Source organism: Phyllostomus hastatus, unplaced genomic scaffold, assembly GCF_019186645.2.
Source record: "Phyllostomus hastatus isolate PE091 unplaced genomic scaffold, TTU_PhHast_1.1 phas_contig_524, whole genome shotgun sequence".
NCBI classification, from domain to species: domain Eukaryota; kingdom Metazoa; phylum Chordata; class Mammalia; order Chiroptera; family Phyllostomidae; genus Phyllostomus; species Phyllostomus hastatus.
In genome coordinates, this window is record NW_025333900.1 from 8,710,844 (window position 1) to 8,717,167 (window position 6,324).

The 6,324-nt window shown below is 42.2% G+C and overlaps 1 pseudogene; it reads right to left on the reverse strand.

The window, feature by feature from the left end:
* Positions 1 to 2,006: 2,006 nt before the first annotated feature.
* Positions 2,007 to 5,345, reverse strand: LOC123823967 (annotated as a pseudogene).
* Between the last annotated feature and the right edge of the window lie 979 nt (positions 5,346 to 6,324).

The following is a 6,324-nucleotide window of genomic DNA, read 5'->3' on the forward strand; positions in this document are numbered from 1 at the left end:
ACAATCTATGCTACTTATTCTCTGTACCTTTTCCCCCTCTCTCCTCCTCCCACTCCCCTGTTGCTACCCCTCCATGTGATCTCAATTTCTGTGGTTCTGTTCCTGTTCTAGTTGTTTGCTTAGTTTGTTTTGGTTTTGCTTTAGGTGTGGTTGTTAATAATTGTGAGTTTGCTGTCCTTTTACTATACATGTTTTTTTTTAAATCTTCTTTTTCTTAGATAAGTCCCTTTAACATTTCATAAAATAAGGGCTTGGTGATGATGAACTCCTTTAACTTGACCTTATCTGAGAAGTACTTTATCTGCCCTTCCATTCTAAATGAAAGCTTTGCTGGATAGAGTAACCTGGGATATAGGTCCTTGTCTTTCATGACTTGGAATACTTTTTCCAGCCCCTTCTTGCCTGTAAGGTCTCTTTTGAGGAATCAGCTGACAGTCTGATGGGAACTCCTTTGTAGGTGACTGTCCTCTTATCTCTTGCTGCTTCTAGGATTCTCTCTTTCATTTTTACCTTGGCTAATGTAATTATGATGTGCTTTGGTGTGTTTCTTCTTGGGTCCAACTTCTTTGGGGCTCTCTGAGCCTCCTGGACTTCCTGGAAGTCTATTTCCTTTGCCAGAATGGGGAAGTTGTCCTTTATTATTTGTTCAAATACGTGTTCAATCTGTTGCTCTACCTCTTCCCCTTCTGGTACCCCTATAATTCTGATGTTGGAATGTCTAAAGATGTCCTGGAAGTTCCTAAGCTTCTCCTCATTTTTTTTTGAATTCTTATTTCTCCATTCTTTTCTGTTTGGTTTCTTTTTTCTTCCTTCTGGTGCACTCTGTTGTTTTGAGTCCCAGTTTCCTTCCCATCACTATTGGTTCTCCGTGCATCCTCCTTCATCTCTTTTATGGTAACCTGCATTTGTTCATCTAATTTGTGCCCAAAATCAACCAATTCTGTGAGCTTCCTGATCACCAGTATTTTGAACTGTGCATCTGATAGATTGGCTATCTATCGGTCACTTAAAAGGATGAGCCCTGGGGCATTGATCTGTTCTTCTGTTTGAGACATGTCTTTTTTTTTGTTTTTGGTCTGGTTGCTCCTGTTACAGTGAGGGCCAGAGCCTTAGGTGTTCACCAGGGCTGGGAACCCCAGTCACTAGATTGTGATGTTGTATGTGGCGGTGGGGGCGGGAGGGAACAATGGCAGTAGCTCCATTCTCCATGGGACTTCAGTCCCTTCTCTGGGATCCTGGGTTGCGGGCTCTGCCCTGGTCCACAATCGCTGCCTCACTGGGTCTGCCAGCTGCCTCTTGCGTACTCAGAGTCCACCCGCTGAGATCTTGCATGCCCCAGATGCCTTATGTGCCCCCGGTTGCCTTATGTGCCCAACTCTCTCTGCTCTCCATACCGCCTGGCTGCTTGTCTCCACCCCTCCTACTGGTCTGGATGAACAGGTCTACTTCAACTTCTTGGCTTTACGACTTCCATTCAGATAAATTCTCTATCAGTTCTGGGTGTTATTCTGCCTCTAAATTGTTGTTGTTCCAATCTTGGTTGTGTGTGGAGGTACGGTGCATCCACCTATGCCTCCATCTTGGCCGGAAGTCAAGAGTGTTCATTTTTAAAGCTGATAGTAATTCACACTTAGCAATAACATTAAAAATATTCAGCTTAAAAATAGGCATATGTCAAATTTCCCTTTGTCATTGATTCTACTTATCATATAGGAAAGTTGTCCATTGCCATTTAAGATAAAAAAGGAAAGAGAAGCAAATCCAGAAAAAAAGAAAATATAATATGACTTTTTACAAAATATTAATGAATTTCACAAAGGAGTGGGTTATAAGAAAGATCCATATATTTTATTCATTTATTTTTGCCTTGTTCATTAAGATTGCCTGCTTTGCATGTTATGAAGTAGAATAGCAGGAAACGGTAAATTAAAACAAAACAAAACCAAAAACCTCACTCCCCCATCCCCAAAAGGCAGCTGATCATGCTGTATTATCTTTAATTAAGTTCAAAGACTCTCCCAATCATACCACCTACAGCTCACTTCACCCACTGCTCTGTTTGTCCCAACACCCTTGCCATGGCGAAGGGAAAGCCATGGTCTGCTGCCTTTGCCAACAACAAAAATGTTGGAGAGCCAGCTGGCAAACCTGTTGCCATTGGCATCATTACATGAACTGCATGAAAAGAACCAGGGTGTCTGTCTCTTTTGGTGATCGTGTCAATTCTTCCCAGGTTAGCATCTCCAGTCACCACACAGGTTACCAGTGTCAAACGATGAAATCAGTAATGTTGCTAGTCTCCAATCTGAAGGGTGTTGTTCACTTTGATGAGGGATTCAGGGTATGGTGTAAGCATGATGGTTTTCCAGATGAGGGATTCCTTTTGTGCCCACTAAGATCTTCCTCACTTTGTACAACTTGTACCTGTCCTACTCAGGTGTAATTCGATGAACAGCAAAGCAGTCCTTAGTGTTACAGGTCAGAGAGAAATTCTCTCTGGTCTTGTCAATGCTGATCACATCCATAAAGCCAGCAAGGGAGGTTATATTGATGCGGACCTTGCCATAAATCTGAATAAACTGCCACATGCACATCATCTTTACTTCATCTCCTGTTAGGGCACCCTTAAGTCTGTTCCTTGAGAAAATGATAAGAGAGAGACCTTTTCTCAGCTTGTGGCGACCGGTAGATGGCCAAAGGGCAAACACACCAGTCAGTTTATTCAGCATCCAGTGCTTTGCGGGGGGCTACATGCTTCAGATGCTTCTTGGGACCACAAGCCACGGCTGCACTAGACACGGGAAAAGCATAGCTCCACACATTTTAATTGAATTGCCATAAATTAGTAATATACCTTAAAAACAACCAATGAAGCAGATGTAGTAGATGTTTGTTCCAGAAACCAGAAAACAATAATAACCCAAAAGAATACCAATCAGGAAAGGGGTCACTGTTTAATGAATGTTATTGGGATAAGGAGATATCAATATCAAGAATTATGTGAATTCTTACCTTATGTTGTACAATGAAATAAAGCCCATTGTAAAGGTTGAAACTATGAGAATATTACAGCCATGGAATGTTGGTAGCCACTACTGTCGATTAAAAATATCAAAGTAGCAAGAAGAAAAAAAAATCAAAGTAGCATGAAAAAATACAGCAAAACAGCACACACAAAATACACAAGCTAACCTTTCATTATGGAAATCAGTATGTAAATAACTCTAGGATCCATCTTTTAAATGAGCTAAAATTGATTTATATGATCAAAACCCAGCACACTGGGAGCGTATACAGATCGCTGCACTAACAACAGTCAGTAAGCTGAGTGGTATGTCTCAAAGCCATCCAGCAATATTTAAAAGCATAAGTAAATTGTTTTGCATGGTAACAAAATAGTCATAACTTGTAGATATAATTTCATTCTCCTCAAAATTCCAAATTTTCAAAACATCAATTTATATATGAATGTTCAATGCCAGCACTTTAACAGCAAGATATTACAAACAGCCCAAATGCACACTAATAAGTAGAGGCTTCTGCAGATGGGGGAATGTCTTGTGGAGTGCCTTCTCCCTCGTTCACGTCCTCTCTCAGGGAACGACAGCGTCTCCGCACAGTAACCCATCAGGGAAACTGAAGGCTTCTTTCTGCACCATATTCTAGCCTTTCCTCCATCATTAGCTTCCTAAACGGTCTTGGCCTCCAATGTCAATTTTCTCCAACCCATTTTCTGTAGTGGTGTCTGGTGCTAATTCTGAAACTTGAATCTACTTAAAATCCTGTCATGTCCATCTCCCTCTCCACAACTGCCCATAAACATAAAATCCAAGCAGCCTGTCATCCAGTGCCCTCCCAGATCTGGCCCTACCTACCACTTTATTTCCCACCCCACCTCTGAATCCCACACACATCCTGTTCTCGAACCATCTGGACAGTTTTCAGCTCAAGTCCATCATGCTGTTGATAACCCTGTGCCTTTGCCTAGAACGCCCTCCTCTGCCCTCCTGTCATCCTGACAAACACTCCTCGTCTCTTAACCTGACTCAGACTTCACTTCCTTATCAACCCTTCCTAACATAGCAGGGTTGAAGCACATGCACTTCATCTCAGATACGAAAAAACACATTACAACATTGATTTTCTCTATATTATATTATTCCTCTTAATGATAAGGGCTGTGGAGTGGGAACACCCCAATTTGCTGACTAAAGGCAATTCACAGCCTTTGAATTTAAAACTGGTGCTTTCAGGAAGATAGAGAAGGTTCCAACTCTTCACAAGACAATTTCCTCCCCTTCAGAGGAACTCATGCACCACCCCCACACTTCCCAGGAAGACACCTGGGTACACAGAAATACATGTCTTCACTGAGGTGGGGTGACATGCCTCAGTCTCCTCCCTGAATTCCTGAGATGCCATTTGCCTTATGAGGTTTCTGAAGGCACAAACTGGTAGCTGCCGAGATATGGTTTTTTCAACTTGGTTTTTTAGACATTGTGATGACACCAACTGCAAAAATTTGTGACATCTGGCATCACCCCCAATGAGGAAGCAGCCTCATTTTAAGCCCAGGTACCTTTCCAGTCCCTTAATGTTTGTCATTTAACAGCCATGCGCTGAGACGCATGGAGCCTCTGGATGTCCTCAGTGCCAGGTGCAGGCTGCAGGTACCTGCAGCATCATCTCAGACTCTTAAAGTTAGACCCCTCCTCAATCAATGCTATTCCATTGGTCTTCTGTCATGCTGGATGCAATGAAGTGATGCATTGACCCTGAATCATACCCCCCAAAACAAGGAACTGCCCCAACAGTCTTGGTTGCTGCAAAACTACCTGGCAGTTTCTACACTGTTTCCAACCCTGAATAGAGTCCAACACTTGTGACTAAACTCTTGCCTTCTCCTTCTCTCTCCTCAGCACCTTCTCTTAGTGCTTAGTTCTAATATATATCAGTGCTTCTTAAAAGTTGGTGTGAATATAAGCCACCGGGAAATACTATTAAAATGCAAACTCTAACTGACAGCTCTGAAATGGTGTCTGAGAGTCTGTATTTCTAACAAGCTCCCGGGTGCCACCAACCAGGCAGATCAAGGACCCCTCTTTGAGAAATAAGGTTGATCCATTCTCTTTCCCTGGATTTTGTTTGCTTCCTCTACTCCAGTTTTCTGGGACAATGAGAGCTGACAAGTACAGGGAAAGAAAGAAAATAGGTAGCAATGAGAAGAGATGTCAGGAGGCATTCCATAAATATCGCAGTCACACTGACCACCAGCACCTTTCCCTCTCCCACTGGAACCCCGTGCTTCTCTGAAGCTCCTCAGACGCCACACGAATGTCAGCCATCGCTCCTGTATTTGATTATAGGTCTTTCTCCCTAACTATACTACAATTGCCTTGAAAGTGTAGTACAGCATCCCCCAACTGGTGGCGACAGGCTGCATATGGCCCCACAGATGTTTTGTGTTACCATCACAGTGTTTCTAAAATATATGAATTGGCTGCCAAATGCAAAGTGCAGTTTCTCAGTCTCAAATGCACATTAAAATCACCTGGAGAACTTTCCAAAAAAATCAGTCCTGGAGTCCTCCCCTCTGAGTGATTCTACTTTGTCTGGGAAGGGTCTTAACATCACTATTTGTTTCTGTTTTCAGTATTATAAATTCAAATTTTATTATTTCTCACAAGTAAATCTATACCTCTTCAAGGTCTACCTAAATAAATGGAGTTACTATCAATATTCAGTCAGCCTATAAAGCTAAAAACAGCACCAACAATAAAAACATAAAGACCCTCCCAAAAAAACTTGAGCCCTTAATTCACTGTGTTCTCTATCATCAGTTTATTCTCTTATCATTCCCACAGAATATTCATATAAAATTGTGCAGTCATGAACAATGCAGCTAACATATGTTGAGTACTTTTGATCATCACTATTTGTTTTGGAGAAACTTTTTTATTCGAGAACAGCTGGAGACGTACATGTGTGACCATGGCACTGAGGATTTCCCTATGCCCACACCCGGTCTCCCGCCATGACACCCGGCATCGCTGTGGCACATGTGTCACTTCATGAACCATAGCGATACATTAGCATTAGCTGGTGTCATACTTTATTCAGACTTTCGTGGCTTTTCTCTCATTTGTTTTCCTGCTCCAGGGTCCCATCCAGGTTATATTACACCTAGTTGTTAGGTCCCCTTAGGCTACTCTTAGTTGTCAGTTTCTCACACTTGCCTTGTTTTTTGTAGGTATTTGTAGATCGTGCCTTACATGGAGATTGTTTGATGTTTTTCTCATGATTAGAGCAGGGTAGGCAGCAGTA